General features: G+C 41.4%; 1 protein-coding gene across 5 annotated transcripts in view; it reads left to right on the top strand.

The window, feature by feature from the left end:
• Nucleotides 1-17,068, top strand: part of RERE (arginine-glutamic acid dipeptide repeats) — a 355,792-nt gene that overhangs the window by 72,893 nt on the left and 265,831 nt on the right. The window contains exon 1 of one of the 5 annotated variants that reach the window (XM_088468174.1): nt 7,422-7,451. The exons of the other annotated variants lie outside the window; for them this stretch is intronic. The gene's annotated coding sequence lies outside the window, so the exon portion shown is untranslated. Of the gene's footprint in view, nt 1-7,421; nt 7,452-17,068 lie in introns of those variants that run through there. 5 annotated transcript variants of the gene reach the window in all.

Here is a 17,068-nt window from a genome sequence, read left to right as displayed (position 1 = left end):
TATAAAAGTAGTTTCCGCATGCATGTGTGCATGCCCATGTGTGCGTGTATCCCAGATTCCATTACAGTTCCCATGTTAGCAGTATTGGCTCGGTATTCCTTTATAGCATATCATGTATTAATCTTCATAAAACAAAACTACGTTTGGCTCACGCCAAAGAGTACATGTATGTCACACAGCATCTGCCATGGTCTCTTAGTTGTCCCAGGATATGTATCGGCAGTCTCCCAGTATCACATGCCTCATTATGCAGCAATTAACCCTTTTTTTCCCATCCCATTACAACAATAATGTCTGTGCGTAAGAAGAGAGGGGAGGAAGGGGGATTACTTGTGACGTGTGTGTGCGTGTGCGTGTGTGTGTGTGTAAGACAGAATTTGGGCTTCTAAATCAAGGTGTCCAACATGCCCACTGATGTCATTGTATGCGTGTCGCCTGCCTGTTCGATATTACATGCACTGTCTAGCAGATGGGAGTATGTGCAATTTCGCTGAAACCATTTAAAAATCACACATGGCTTATTGTGTCATTGTGTAGAGATGGGGGGGGGCATGAAAAAACCTCCTTCCACACCTAGTAAATGAGGAAAAAAGTAATGGACGGTTCCACGTGTCTGTTAATTTCACTTGTAATTGTCTGCCACACTCACAATTATTAACACCAATAATTGAATTCTGTGGCAATGTATAATTACTGCCCATGAGAACACTATAGTACAGGGCTGCTTTTGGTTTGTTAATGAAGGTCTAATTACCTACCTTTCAGTGTGTATGATAATTTATATGGCTTTGTGATGAGTATCGTGAGTAATCGTGTGTCATCTAGCCTGCAAAATATGGTGACACCGTTACAGAGCCATATGCCTGCTTATCCTGGTAATCACCATGCCTTGGGTAGTGTGCAGCTGGACAAGACCTCTTCCTGTAGCAGAAGACCTGAATCTCCTGAGAATTAGCGTTAGGACTTGGGACCCTATCCAGACACTTTCATTAGAAGACCAATTCGGAAAATACTATATAAAAGGATGACCCATATATCATGTGTGGTCCTGTGGGAAAAACCAGTTTAAGATACTGATTCCCATTGTGCCACTAGTACTTAGCACTGGTTTGTCCCACAGGACCACACATATGACATATGGGTCATCCTTTATATAGTATGTTGCCAATTGGTCTTCTAATGAAAGTGTCTGGATAGAGTCCCAAGTCCTAACGCTAATTCTCAGGAGAATCAGGTGGTCTTCTGCTACAGGAAGAGGTCTTGTCCTGTGTATTGGTCAGCTATGTTCTCATAACTATGGGTTCAGCTCACAGTATGACTGCCTCTGTGTAGGCAATGTAAAAAAATAAATATATATAAATATATATATATATATATATAATATGAGTCGTATGATTCCCATATTATCCATACATGTTTTAGCTTCTGTACAATATAATCCATTTATTACTGCAGCTTTGTGAGAGTACAGAGAAACAAACTGGGAAGATGATGTTGCAAGTATGAGCTTATCGCACTCTAGGGATTCATGTCCTGATGTGTGTACAAGCAGAGTCTGAGACCACTATCTCCCCTGACGGTAAAGGAGGGTCAGTAACAGAGAAGTGGACTAGGAATGTGATATACACATTTATATGGAGAATGGCTGGGAGGAGCAGCTTGATGTATAAACACACACAAGGTGGAGAATGATGCATTAACCTTCTGAGTATCCATTGGGGGTTTATAAACGAGTGTCTGTATATTATGCATGTCTTCCAAGGTAAACATAGGCTTGTGTGGGTGACTGTAGCAGTGCTTTTTTTTTTTTCTTTCTTTCTTTTAAACAATAACCATTAAAATGACATTTATGGCAGATGTGGTTTGACTGTATAATGGTATGCTTGACACCCTCTAGAGATCTGCCACTCTGTGACAAGGTTTAATAATAAAGATGGAGGTTGCAAACACCAGTTTCCTTACAGGTTTAATCCCAATTTTGTCTTCTGAATTTACACCTTTTACTGATCCATTAACATAATAAGTCATTTCTGACTACAGGAAAAGAGCTGCAATGTTGTCTTTAAGCTTCCTTCTGCCATGGCAGTACTGTAGTTGTAAACAATTTAATTATAGTTGTGTAATATTCTTTCTATTATTACTGTCAAACTTTATAGTGCACCAACATATAACTTACTGCTGTACGCTGAGGGGATCATGATATAAATGACCTTCAGACACAGGAGGGAACAGAGCTCTGCCCAAAAGAACTTCTACGGGGTGTGGAGAACTATAGATGGTTATGTGCGCTGATACAGTGCCTCCATCTCATTTATATAGTTACATTTCTTGGGGACAAATAACCCTTTCCGGGATGTAGTCGGCATCCATTGTAACTCATTTTGTATCTTAACCCCTCTCCTCACTGTATTTTAAAGAAGGCACATTGTTTGGAAGCTCTTTGCACAGGTTTTTGAGTCCTAGCATTAGGGAATGGAATTTGGAGGTTCTGTTGCTCTACGTGCTGTCTAACTTATTATCTAATGAATATTACCCAGGCAGACGTGTCACCAGTGTACATCATGCTGGATTCCACAAAAAATATGCACCTGATTCCCTATTTGAAAAAATAAAAAAAAGTTATATATTAAGAAATACTATACGTTAAACTATACATGCCCTCGCTTTTGCATTCAGCTGCCTGCATTTTTATGGCAGTCTACTTTTAATATCCATGTATTACAGTACCGTATATATTTAAATGCTTACATAATCATAGCTGGTACTTTTTCTTTGCTAAAAATGAAACCTGTACTATTTTTAGCGTTCTTGCTGACCAGCCAATATATAATTCAGCCACATGAAATCTCTGTGGCTGAAAACAGAATTAAGAAAAAATCAGACTGCTATATTTATTCTCAGGGTTGGACATATTACAGGAGTCCAATAGCATTCAAAGATGGGGCATAATGGCTAACTGTTTAACTCGATGTGGTTACTTCTATAGATCATGGTAGGTGCATCTCATAAGCTGCATACACACACGATTTTTTTAATGAACGATTTGAGTAAACGATTTTTTCCCTTGAAAAAATTTACTAAAATCGTTTACTAAAGTTGTTCATTTACTAAATGTCATGAACGATTTTTATGAACTACAAACGATTTTTGCATATTCCCTTAATGAAAATCGTTGAGTTGACAAGTCTGACTGAACGACAAACTACAAACGACAAACGTGAACGCGCATGAACGATAATCGTTGATCGTTTGACTCAGAAAGTGAACGATTTTTGCCATCAATTATCGTTAAACGATATAGTTTAACGATAATCATTAAAAAAATCGTTGTGTGTGTATGCAGCTTTACTGTTCTAACTCGTTCAAGTCTGAATTATTTCTCAGATTTGTAAATAACTTCTTCCAGTATGGTTAGAACTGTTCAAATAAATTAGTTGAGAATACGGGACCTACAAATGATATTGCTATTGGGTTGTTTGACAATACTGTGGTTGTTAAACAGTTAGGATTCTAGTATGATTTAAGCTCCTATTTAGAATCACTAGGCAGGTCCAATTATCCAGAATTTGGCAATATATTTGTTGGAGATAAGCTTGAATGACTGAGTAATGGGTGACTGTTGAACGTTTGGCAAGATGCACAATAAATAAGATTATTCAGCTTGTCAGATCTAAAGTCATAGTGCATAAAGTGGGATTGGCATATATGTTTGAAGGAAGACCTTCATTGTGGCTTTATTAAGGCCTGTAATTGTGACTGAAAATGGCACACGTGCCAATCTGTTGTGATCTTCCGACTGTATTTACCAGCATGTTGGGGGATGGAGTGCCCAATTGCCCAATGTCACAGCATGTTTGGCCAGCCTTGGGTCATACCAAAGGTGTAAAGATAGTCTGTAGAACGGTGTCAGTGTTGATTTACTCCTGCACTGAGGAGGCCGTACTCTGACTATACCGTCTCCTAGACTGTAATGTTAGTCTTTTTTTTTTTTTGCCACTGATGAGGGTTCCATTGTAAGGAAGTTCATTGTTCTACTTGCACTTTAATGTTGCTGCCTCTTCATTACCAGCAGCAGGATAGTTAATGGCTGCTGTAAGCTTATACTACCCCATATCACAGTACATCTGAACTAAACAGATGCAGTGGCTGTTGCCGCCTGAATTGTTTTATTGACTACACCCCTCCCTTCGCTTTTTCCCGCCTTCTCTTTCCTGCTTTAGAAAATTGATTTTGGATAATGTTATCCTCTTGTGTACGGCATATATCAGTTCAAGGTTTATTTGTCCTGGTGGAAGCCCCACGCCTGTCAGAATGATTGTCCTGACCTTCATCACACGACAAGCTGCAGAACAGTATTTATTCCATCGCCACCTAATAAAACGCTCCAGGAATTTTTTTCCTCGTTTCCATTTTAGAAATCCAAGTTTTAGGACATTAACCCTATGATTTATGTTTTGCTGGCACTTTCTAAGCTTACAAATTAGCAATTGGGAAAAGCATAAGTGTATCAGTGGCTGTCCTAATAGCTTATTAATGAACTTGTGGCACGTACATGAACATTTTTATTGATGATCCATGGCCATTGACATGCAAGAGTCTGGCTGTCAATACGATCTAAGATGAGGTGTTTGTGGGCAAAGTCTGATAATAATGGCTTTAAATGTTGTGTTTTTTTTTCTATTAAAGTCCTGCAGAGAATTTTAAAGGTTCCTGCGTGCTTTTACTCCTAATGGCTTTACCATGAGCTGTTTTGTGGCTGCATTGTGTAAAATAAAGTTATGTTGAGCAGTCGCAGAGAAGGGGGAAGCCAGTAACTGGCCTTTTCCTTTTGTTTACGAAAATGTACATGTGGAATCCATTTCCTAGCTGCGTGTGTACGTGTGTGTATATAGAGAGATGCTGAATTTTTTAAATGTAGTATTTACTCTAAGATGTAGTTTTAATTGAAATTAAAATGCCTCTATGTGTAAAGTGTTAAATATATTTTCTAATCCTGTTCTGTTTATATCCTATCTCCTGGATCTAGTACTACATTATATTAATTGATGTTTTGTAGAGTAGGAATTGGTGCCATAATTTCTTTGGCAAAGTTAATGACCAAATTTGTAGTGCCAAAAAAACCATAGCTTGGAAAGAATGACTATTTTTTTTTTTTTTTTTTCCCCTCTTATAACCTGATGTTGCATTTGTCTTGTATTCCGCGTTCCACTAGGTGGCGTATTTGTGCAGTAAACTTGCATTTGCCATTTCCTTGGAAACTACCCTGAAATAAGATCACAGAGCGTAATCACTTAAGCAGAGATAAGGCACATTATGGGATACAGAGAGCAATAAGTAAAGGGTCTCCGTGCAGGTAAATATACTGGGGTAATACTTGTTTGAAAGTAAACAGAAGTTCAGATTTTTCATTTTATCTTGTATGTAGTAGAATGCATAAAGTGCATTGTAATTACTACTTGTGTGATTGACAAAACAGGAATAGTTTTTTTTTTTTTTTTACATTTTTGTTTATCAGTAGAGCCTTAAGCATTTAATTGGAAAGCGCCCACCTCTGTTTAACGGTATATGTTTAAATTGCCGACAGACGGGATCCCGGGTGTCGATAGACCGACGCCAGAATCCCACTGCACGGCAAAAAGCAGATGCCAATATCCCGAATGAGATCAGGATATCTGAGCCGGAATCCTGAACGCCAGGATCCTGGTAAATAGAATTTCTCAGTGGATTGGGGGGGGGGGGGGTGTTAGGTTTACGGACCCTCGAGGGGGGGAAAGGGTTAGGCATCCCCGGGGAGAGTTAGGCTATGGGAAGGGAGGGGTTAGAGTTAGGCACCACCGGGGGGGGGATGTTAGGGTTAGGCACCCCCCCGGGGAGGGTTGGGATTAGGGTGCGGGAAGGGGGGGGAGGGAAGATTAGACACCACCAAGGGGGGTAGAGGGAAGGGTTAGGGTACTTACCACCCCTGTCAGGATCCAGGAAGATCAGAATTCCGGCGTAGGGATTTGAACCGGCAGCTGTTCAGCCGACGGTATATCGTACCAATACCCTTTTTAACATAGGAAATGGTAAATGCCAATCTTAAGGCATAAGCTTGAACTGTTATGCTACTTAATAATTGCACAATGATCACCCAGAATTCGGCATGTTCTGTTGTTGCTAAGGGCCTGATTGTGAGTCACACATCAGTGAAAACTGACTCATCTTCCGACTGCACATGCGTCTGAAGTCCCAATTAGGAGCGTGTCGCATCTTGTGCGAGCAGAGACCAATGCGAAGTACGCTTTTCTGGGCGGTTTCTGATGGGTGCATGTATAATTATTATCCTTTATTTATATGGCGCCACAAGGGTTCCGCAGCGCCTCACAAAGTACATTTAACAAATGAGCAAACTCGTAAAACAGTGACTTGCAGAACAAGACAATACAGAATAAGAACATGGTTTATAAACATTGCTGCAGCGATCAGAACACTCAAAAAAGCAGCAGGGCATCAGCTACCAAGTGTTAAGTGCCCTTGTGGAGAGTTTTGAGTAGATGATTATATGAGTGAGGGAAGGAAAAGCACATAAGGGAAGAGGGCCCTGCTCGTGAGAGCTTACATTCTATGGGGGGGGGGAAGGGGAGACAGACAGGGGTGTATCTAATGTATCTAATGCTCCGTGTGATTGAGTCATGCCTACGGGGAAGGGAGGCCTGTTTCTGTTGGAACTCTTGCACCTAGCCTGGGGCTGGTGCAAGTGCTGGTACTTATGATGACTGTGTCTGCGGATGCTAGAATAGTGGGCGGGACAGGCTTGCTCATTCAGACGCACAGATTTGTGACTGGGGGGGCTACAGATTTCTGCTCGTACCCTCCTGAGGTGGTGAGCAGAAATCTGTGAATAGTTGGTCTTTTGGGCACACAAACAAGACTTTAGACAGGATTAGCCGATTTACACATTTAAACGCAGTACATTTGGGTGCGACAAGCACTTTTATGGGCACCCAGAAACAATTGAATAGCTCCCTATGTTCAGCCGATTATTGCATCAGCATATGAAAGTGAGTACAGTGCCTGGGCCATGGGGAAAAGCGGACGCAGAAGTGTCCTGCTCAGAGTGAGGTCCTTCTAAGTGTCCAAATATTCTGTCTGTATGTATATATTATAAGCTTGTGTGCAGGGACCACTTACTGTGTGTGTTTATACTCTGTATTGTTTTATTATTGCGTTTGAGCCCAATTGTAAAGCAGTGCGGATTATGGCTTTGCGATGGAGATACAGCTATTTGTATATTATGTGTGTAATTGTTCCTTCTAGACTGCAGTGAGGGTGCTGTCCTTTTTATATGCACAGTTGTGTGACATGACACAGTTTGAGTTCACTTCAAAAGATGTGGTTATTTTTAAAATCTGTTTCAGACTTCCTGCTACTGAGGCAACCCTTCACTCCAAGAATAGCCCTATGGTGTCATGGTACGTGGATGTGTGTGCTTGCTTTGGCTTTCCTTTTGCTTTGTAGCAAGTAAGCATTCCTTGGCCTCTGTATTGCTTTATGTCCTGCTTTTGCTAAGTGTGGAAAGAGGAGGCAGGCCACACCAGAGAGGTTATACAGAAAGCATTTGGCATTTGTGAGTCCAAGCATGCTTTACATTATGGTAGTTATAACATACCTCAGAGTGCTGTATCATAGGTCATATTTTCCATTTGTATTCATATTACCCTTAAGTGGTGGGGTGCTAAGGGACTACATTAAGTCCATCTATTTCATTGGTTTTAAAACCTGGAGAAGCCAAACATGTTTTCACTCAGACTGACATCAGTTGTTTATGTTCTCTCTCCATCGTATTTTTCTCTTTTTAGTTGATCTTCCTATGCTGAGTGCATATAAAGCAGTTTAAGTAAACATGTCCTCTGGAAGATAAGACCACTGTCTGACTTTTGTAGCCCCCTGTTGATACCTTTCCCCACTAAAACGGTGGCAGATTTAGTTTTTACAGAGCAACTGCTTCCTCAACACAGCAATAAGTCCCTTTTATGGGTTGAGACAGTATTGTTGTTAGGAATCTGTAACATCACTCTGGTATTTCATGAGACAACCAATAATTATGGGGCACTGGTTGCTAGTGAATTAATTTGCTACACTCTTATGTGTCTTGGCTCAGCCCATGCTATGGCTGCCTCCTCTGTGTGAGGTCTACTGGTAATACCTGCATTGCTATATGTTTCTGTGCATATTGATTATATACATGTCAATATGTTTATTGATCTCCATCCTGCTTGCTTTTCCCTATTTCCTGACTATAAATTAGGTTATGGCAGCCCCTAGCTCTTGTATTCTTACTGAACTACTTAGAGTAGTAGAATAACACTGCTAACAGGCAGCACTACACCTACTATAGTTGATTCTGGCTTACTGGGTCTAAAGAATTGAAACATGGAGCACTGATTGACACATGGTACATGGGGCACTGGTTGACACATGGTACATGGGGCACTGGTTGACACATGGTACATGGGGCACTGGTTGACACATGGTACATGGGGCACTGGTTGACACATGGTACATGGGGCACTGGTTGACACATGGTACATGGGGCACTGGTTGACACATGGTACATGGGGCACTGGTTGACACATGGTACATGGGGCACTGGTTGACACATGGTACATGGGGCACTGGTTGACACATGGTACATGGGGCACTGGTTGACACATGGTACATGGGGCACTGGTTGACACATGGTACATGGGGCACTGGTTGACATATGGTACTTGTGCAAACCGTTTTTTTTTTTTTTTTTTTGTTTACTAGGAATAGATTTTTTTTTTTTGGGGGGGGGAGCATTTATGATGAAATGGACCGAGTTTTCCAGTGAAAATAACCGGGTCCTCTTATAGCACTGAGGAGGGATTTGAAACTGATGCCGTACCATTGTGGAGACAAATATACATCGGTGACACTAAAGTCCATACACCAATCTTAAAAAAAAATTAAAAATAAAAACAGCACCCTGGCCCTGTTGTTAGTGTAGAGTCGGAGGAGTCTATTACATTTCAAGTATTATGGAGTCCCTAACATTATATTGTGTCTCTTTAGTATTGTACTACTCCAATGTAAATATTAAGGGCTGAAAGTATACAATTTTCTTGATCTAGATCTTCACCTAGTTTCTTTAATGTGTAAGCTCACCATTTAGTATACTTCCTATTGTGCAGCTTCTGTTCCTCAAAATCTTTCTCTTCCAGCAGCCCTGTCAGTCTTCTAAGTGCTGGATTTTTACAGCTTAGAACAGTGATGGGTAGCCCAGAGGCCATAGGGCCAGACCGCTAACCTTCAAAAGGGACAAACGTTACACAATCTCAGCAATAAGTTAAAACAATACATTTAATCAAAGATCTAGATCCCAATATGTAATATATCAGCAGGCATTTTAATTAAGTGTTACAAACTGTAACAAACACATGCTGCCTATTGTTCATCGCTGGCTTAGAGGTCAATTCAGTTAGCCGCAGTGGGTAGAAACACCAGCAGAAGCCGCTGAACTCGTCCCTCTTAAGTTCCTATCTCACCTTGCAATCTTTTTTTTATTTTTTATATGCAACTCTATAGGGCTGTGAACAAAATGCCATGTGTTTAGTGCTACTGTAAGTATGGCGATTCAGTTAGCCATGAGGCAGCTCGCTCCATGAGTAAGGTCAACTGTATGACGCCATTATGGTAGCTCCGAACTCACTGCTTATTGTTCGCAGCCCCATAGCGCTATGTTAAAAAAACCCGGCAAGACTGGGACGAGTTCAGCTGTCGTTTCTAAACCGTTGCAACAGCAACACTCCCCCCTAGCAGCCAATTGAAGTGACCCCTTAGAGTAATGACATAGTGGTAAGAAATGTGTGACATGCTTGAGTAAGATTTCCTGGTGACATGGCCATGTACATAAATTACCAACAATATGACAGGATGTGGGCGTAGAGCTTTAGTAAATGTAGAGAGACAGAACTTCACTGGGGGGGCACAAGAAAGCAACAAAGTAATAAAGGCTGCTCTACTGTCACTTATTTTCTAAATGCTATGTGCAGTGAGTGGATGGCTGTTACGTAATAATTAAGATCTGTTATTAAAAATGTGTTCCCTTTTTCCCCCCTGTACTTTATATTGCCAACTGGCAACCCTGCAAAACTGAGAGAAGTGATTACAGTGTCTCTGGGTCTAATAAATATCTTTCTTACTGTAGAAATGACCAAGGACTTGTGTCCCTTTCTGTATGTTATTAACTTAGTGGATGCTGCAGTACATGAGGGAAAACATCCTTAGCATTCCGCCGAGTCCTAGAATGTCTGTGCCCATTCATCCGTGTAAACCACTTTGTCGCTTTACACACTGCTCTTCAGTCTGATCTGCCTCCTACCAAATACTCCTGCTACTTTATCTTCTAACTTATCCACTGCAAAGCATGCATTAATAGGTGCAATACACCAATATGTATGCACTGAGCTGGCACATTTCACTGCATATTTAACCACTAAAGCTATAATTCAAGTTGTCACTGCTACAAAGAGCAGGTGGTACAATGTAAGACATTTAGAATGTAGTTTAAAACCACAGATATTTTAAATATGTCACTGCATGAACCCGCTAAAGGCCAGATATAGTTGATTTCAATAAGGGACGTTTACTGTACACTTTTTTTTTTTTTTTTCCTTTCTTAGCATATGTAGGAATCATTTATTTCTTTTAGTTGAAACCTTGTATTTGCAACTGCAGTCCAAATGCAACTAAGACGCACTAGGAGACTGCACTGATGAATTTGATATGCGACACGTGTATATCTGTGTGCGTCTGTCTGAACCTGTATACAAAGTGCTGCGATGCAGCGGTCGCAGCTTTTCCACGCCTAGCTCCGCTGTGCTTTATTTACAAATAAATATACAAATGTCGCATTTCAAATGAATCCTTGGTGAGTCTTCGTCGTCATTGTCACTGACAAAACCGCTCGCGCTAGAGTCGCACGGGACCTGGTGGCTCGCTCACGCCAGTCGTCTTGTGCCGCATGGCGAATTGAGGCTGGTTGTTTGTGGACACATCTGTAGGGGTTTCCTCTTCTAGTAACACTTCTCATACCTTTGTCAGAGGTCAGCATTTGTTCCGAAGAAGGTGCTTTAATATACTACTCTTGTTTTTTTTAAAAGGGTAAAGGGCTGTTGAACAACTCATCCTGGTTATATTGCAGCCGATTACTATGTACAATTAATCTTTGTAGTCCCATCTGACCTTGTTTAAATCAGGACTGGCAGTGAGCAAAAGCCCTGGAGTAGTTTCATGAAGGTCAGAAGAGACATGCTTGAATGAAACAGTTTATATCCCAAACCACTATCATATTGGGATTTTAACCTGTAGAGGATATTAAGGCTACATTTTGTTTCTGGAAGGCACAACCACACTTGACTGGAACAAGTCTGGTAAATCGTCCCCATTTCATGTAAAATTTAGGAGCTATTTGGCTAAATCTGCGAGCCCCAAGATCTTTTAAAGAGCCAGCAAAAATGTGTGCTCATTGACACCAGTAGAAATTATTCCTAAGTGTCAGTCTTAAGATGGGCATCCACTGTACAATTTTCTGTCAGATATCTGTCCAATCTGGCTGGTTGGAATGAAAACCTGGTAATGGGTGGGAGCAAATGACAGTCGATCATATGGTTTTAAACACTGAAAAAAGGACAAAAAAAATTGTTCAAATTGGTAAAATTTGTGTTAGCCAAAAATGGTTGTTCAGACAAATTGGTTATTTTCCAGTGTTTGTGAGCAAATGGACGATTGTCATTTGCTCCCATACATTACCAGGTTTTCATTCCAACCAGTCAGATTGGACAGATATCTGACAGAAAATTGTATAGTGGATGCACAGCTTTAAGGCTGGTATCCACTAGGCGATTTTGTCAGGCAATTGCACGATAACAACGTAGTTATCGTGCAATCGGTCGCAAATCGGGCATGTAAATGACCAGCGATGCGTGTGCCCACTGGTCGTATTTGCGATCTATCATCGCCTGTACATGCTGGTCAACCTGACGATCCTGTCAGGTTCAGCATGTATGGGGATGATTGATGTGCATGGACTGAACGAGTGAACGTTCAGTCTAGGCACATCACTAGACATACAAACGACAGCACGATTGCAATGTCGTAATCGTGCTCTCGTTTGTATGTCTATAAGTGGATACGCACCTTTACTCTTGCCTGTGTCTGGATAAGCAGAACAGGATGTGGCTGTTCTAATTTAGACCGAGTACAGTAGGGACATATTTGCTCAATTTTGAAAAGATTCAGATTCAGTATAAATGGACCTATTGAATTGTTTGTGCCGCTGGTGTCTATCCTTACTGTGAGTATAAAAACATATTGAGGATGTTACGCCCAAAATGCAGGGAATTAGTCATGTAAAGAGGCTAATCCCATCTAGAGAGACCACTAAGATGCCCAAAAGCTGGGATGTGGTTAAAGCACCCAGAAGCCCTGCTTTGGACTTATATCTGCTAGCACCTTAGGAGGCTGCGAACAGAAATCTGTGATAAGTAATGGGCGCACGCGGCACTCACGCCCAGCGGCACAAACAGTAGAATAGCTACCGTGACTTCAGACGGGAGCTACTGGCGCCAACAAACAATTGGATAAACCTCTTAGGGCGATTCAATTGTGACGTGCTCCCTGTGCTGGGCATCTATGTGAATAGGTGCCCCTTGGAGCATTTACCGCACCCACAAGCACCGGGTTTAGCCGCACGTAGCGGCTAAACCAGTCTAAAGCATAGCTTAGGGTGCCCAAACCACCATTGGGGTGCCCAAAAAACATACACAGGCTGCGAGAAGGAATGTGTCCCCCGGCATCTTAAGGTGTCTGAATGGAGCAACAATTGAATTGCTCCTGGTGCCTATTTACATAGACGCCCAGTAGGAGGCGCGCACCACAATTGAATCGCCCCCTTAGAATAAATGGGACAGAAGTGTCTTATATATGTCTGGTTACTGTTGCTGAAGGGAACAAATCTTGAGAGGTCTATACCGGAGAAAATGTGCTATTTTTTGACATTTATCTTGTTGAGTGGATTGGAATGTTGACAAAATGGTTCTGGTGGTCCAGCAGTGTTTCTTCTGGGTCCAATGGTGACATCATGAGGACTTCTGGCTGATTCAGCAGTGGTTTGCAGTAAGTAATGCCCCAAATTCTAACCCTCCCCCTAGTACTTAACTCTATCCCTCACCCTACTGCTCCCTGCAGAATGTCGACATTTCACATTTCAACAATCTGCAGATGTCATTGTGTTCCATGCATGACGTTATTTTAACAATATCGATGACATAATGTTAACATTTTTAATGGGGCTACATCTCATTCTAAAGCCCATTGTGTTAGAGAATATTATACAACATATAGATTTAATCTGCTGATTGATTTTGTAATTCTACCCTGTCACAGGGAAGTTTATGGTATAGAACGGGTGTTCATTGTCAGCATATGATTGGTTGCACACTGCTCACATTCACTTTCATTGGCTTTCAAAAACTGTAGTGCAGTGTGACAGGAAATCTGTATTTCAGGCAGGTATTCTGTTACTTAATATTTATTAACATGTATTTATATAGCGTGCACATATTATGCAGCAACACCTTTTATAGAGACTATTTAGTTATTCACATCAGTCCCTGCCGAAGCGGGGCTTGCAATCTATATTCCCTACCACATGGACACACACTTTAGGGTTCATTCTTTTTTTGTCAGAAGGCATTTAACCAACCAAAATATTTGGATTGTGGGAGGGAACCCACGCAAACACTGGGAGAACATACAAACTCCACACACATAGGTACCTGTTTTGAATCGAACCTATGATCTCAGTGCTGTGAGGAGAAAATGCTAACCATTGTGTTGCTCACAATAAGTATGCCATCAGAAATGAATTTAATACCCACACTTTATAGTGCCAAACCTTAATTACTAGGCTGTAGGGATTAATGATCCCTTTCTGTATCTGTAACTAATATTACAGAAACAGAATGTATGTTGGACAGGTCCTGCCTGTGTGTACATAACCTTATATTCATACAGGCCATAGGTAGAGAAGGTACACTCCCTCCCCACTTGCCTTTACGTACACCTATTACAGGGCGGCTTATTGATTAAAGCTAGTGGATTCTGACGTGGAATGGACTGTCACAGGAATATAGTATGCAGTGATCAACTTCTGCATCATTTTCTGATTCTCCAGAGCTGTTTAAGTAAATCATTAATCTGTATTTCCAGATTTGGTTCAACTTGTTTTTGGCGACCGCAGTTCCTTACAAATGAGCAAAACAAGAAAACAGTGACAGTGCAAAACAATGCAGGGCAAGGACATGGTTTATAAACCTTGCTGCTTCCACAATCATAACGCTCAAATAGGCAGCAGGGATGCAGCAGCCAAAGGATAGGTGCCAATGTAGGGAGTGGAAGTAAGGGAAAGGAGAAGCAAATGAGGAAAGAGGGCCCTGCTTGTGAGAGCTTACATTCTAAAGGGGAGGGGTAGACGGGTGACACTGATGGGGTAGACAGTGATGACGGAGCATGGATCAGTGGGTTAGGCTGAGAGCTGGATGGCTTTGATGGAGAAGTGTTTGAGAGCCTTTTTTGAAGTTTAGTAGAGATACAGTCTGGTAGGGAGTAGCATGGTCAAAATCTTGGAGGCGTGACTGGGAGGAAGTAATCAGTTGGCAAGATAGACGACATGCATTTGTGGGCGAACGGGATGTGATGGGAGATCAGGTCAGAGATGTAAATAAGAGAAGATTAGGTGAGGACTTTGAAAGTGAGAGTGAGAAGCTTGAATTGAGTTCTGAAGGGGAGGCAGTGTAGAGCTTGCAGGAGAAGGGGAGGCAGATGACTTCTGTATCTCTTTAGTAGAGACTGTTTAAAATGTTTTTTTTTTTTTTGTACTCAGAGAAATGACTGCAATATGTCTTAGGCTGTATCCACATTCACAGTGGTGTCATGAAGTCAAACACTGTACAAGTAGTAAATAAGAAAATGATGTGTAGGATTGCACGCTTGCTGTTTTTCAGCTTACATTATGGTGGCGATTCAATTCATCTGGACAATGGGACCGCGAATTTGCAACATAAATACTGCACACAATGCAACTAATTTTCATGAAGCACGCTCTTGCTTCTCTCCCAGGAATTGCGGCAATAGCGGAACACTATTAGAAGGCGGTTACTGGCTGTAAACAGTTAAAAGTATTGGATGTACTTAAAATGGTTGAATTTTTTAATTTTAATTTGCAGGAAAACACATTTTTCCAACAGTACCTAAATAAAAATCTATACAGTATTTTGCGGTACAGGAAATGGATTTAATGCCCTTTTTCAGTGTTTTAACAAGTTTACAAACTGTTGGAAAAAAACCTTTTAGTTAACGTGCAAATTCAAAAGCACTTCCCATATATGCAGCACCCCCACATACCTGAGAAATTCACCTGAAAATGGCCATGGCTGTATTGTGCTATCTGAATGCCTCCAAGGGCCTGGTTATTTCTTTTCAGAGGTGTACTAGTGATTCTGCACTGTTCATCTGCTTTTTTAACTTAAAAAAATGAAGATTTTCCCACCATTTCATATGCTCAAGGGGTGCAAGGGAAAAATAGGATTTTGTTGTGAAACTTGTCTGGGAGTTTGGAAGTGAATTGCAAGATTGTACAGAGATTATATTTACCCACAAAATCACATCACAAACCTATATTCTTGGCACTGGGGCAGATGTACTAAACTCTGCAAAGAGATAAATTGGAGAGTTCTAAACTACCAGCCACTCAGGTCCTAACTCTCATTTTGCAAACACAGCCTGTAACATGACAGCTAAGAGTTGAGTGGCTGGTGATTTATCACTTTCTAGAGCTTAGTACATCTCCCCCATTTTGCTTAATTGAATCACCCTCCAAGTGTTTCCACAGCTCTGTGTTAGGGGAACTTTGAGATTATCTGCTGTGTTTACCTGACAAATCTTGTTTTCATCTTTTGGAGGCTTCTCCTGTTTGACTCTTGGGGCTCGATTCTATTCTGCGCAAAGTGAATAGCGCCGGGAATCAGCTCCCAGAGCTATTCAATACACCGCGCTGCTAAGCCCGACTAAGGATTTCTTCTTGCACTCCTCCGGGAATGCGAGCAGAAATCCGACAAAAGTCCAGGTACAAAGCTGTTTTCTGCCCTTCACGCCTGGAAAACAGCATCGCACCGGGAAAGTTAGGTCGGGGAATGCCTGTTCTCGCATCTTAAACAGGGTGTTTAGTCGTGAGAACGGGCATTCTCCGACTAAACACAGCGCAGAATAGAATAGCTCTGGGAGCTATGTCCCGGCGATATTTACAACGCAGGCAATTGAATCGAGCCCTTGGCTTTTGTTATGTAGATTGCTAGTTACCTACTTTTCACCTCATTCCTTTCTGCAAATTGTGGAACTGCGCCTTTTGTGTTTATTAAACCTTAACACTATATGCATGGTCAGATGACCAGCAGCAGGCTTACAACCTGTTATTGGCTTGGTTTTCCAGAACATGTAGTTTTGGTGGGATCCGGTCTATAGATCGACAGTAAAAAGGTTGATCGTGTCTAGATAGACACCAGTTGTTAGACAGTCAATAGGTTAACTGGAACAGAAGGTCGACGCACTAAAGGTCGGCAGGTACACATGGTTAACAATTAAAAAGTCGATACTTTTTTTTTTTTTCTTTAGGGTTAAGCACTTATCCCGACGGTTAGGCACCAGGAGGGAGGGTTAGGGTTAGGCACTAAAAGGGACAGTTAGGGTCAGGCACCTACCCAGACGGTAAGAGTTAGGCACAAAGGGGATGGTAAGGGTGAAGATTAGGGTTAGAAAAAGAAAGTATTGATCGTCGACCATTTGTGTTGGTTGACCTTCTTACATGTCTACCTTTTAGTGTGTCGACATTTTGTCCCTGTCGACCTATTGACTGTCTAACATCTGATGTTTATCTAGAGACTGTCGACTTTTTTACTGTCTATCTTTCAATCCACACCCTTAGTTTTGTATACGCCTTGCATGACAG

Source organism: Taudactylus pleione, unplaced genomic scaffold (genome assembly GCF_031769625.1).
Source record: "Taudactylus pleione unplaced genomic scaffold, aTauple2 ptg000082l, whole genome shotgun sequence".
Classification (NCBI taxonomy): Eukaryota; Metazoa; Chordata; class Amphibia; order Anura; family Myobatrachidae; genus Taudactylus; species Taudactylus pleione.
The sequence above is the reverse complement of the archived record's forward strand: the minus strand, read 5'-3'. Positions and strand labels throughout refer to the sequence as shown.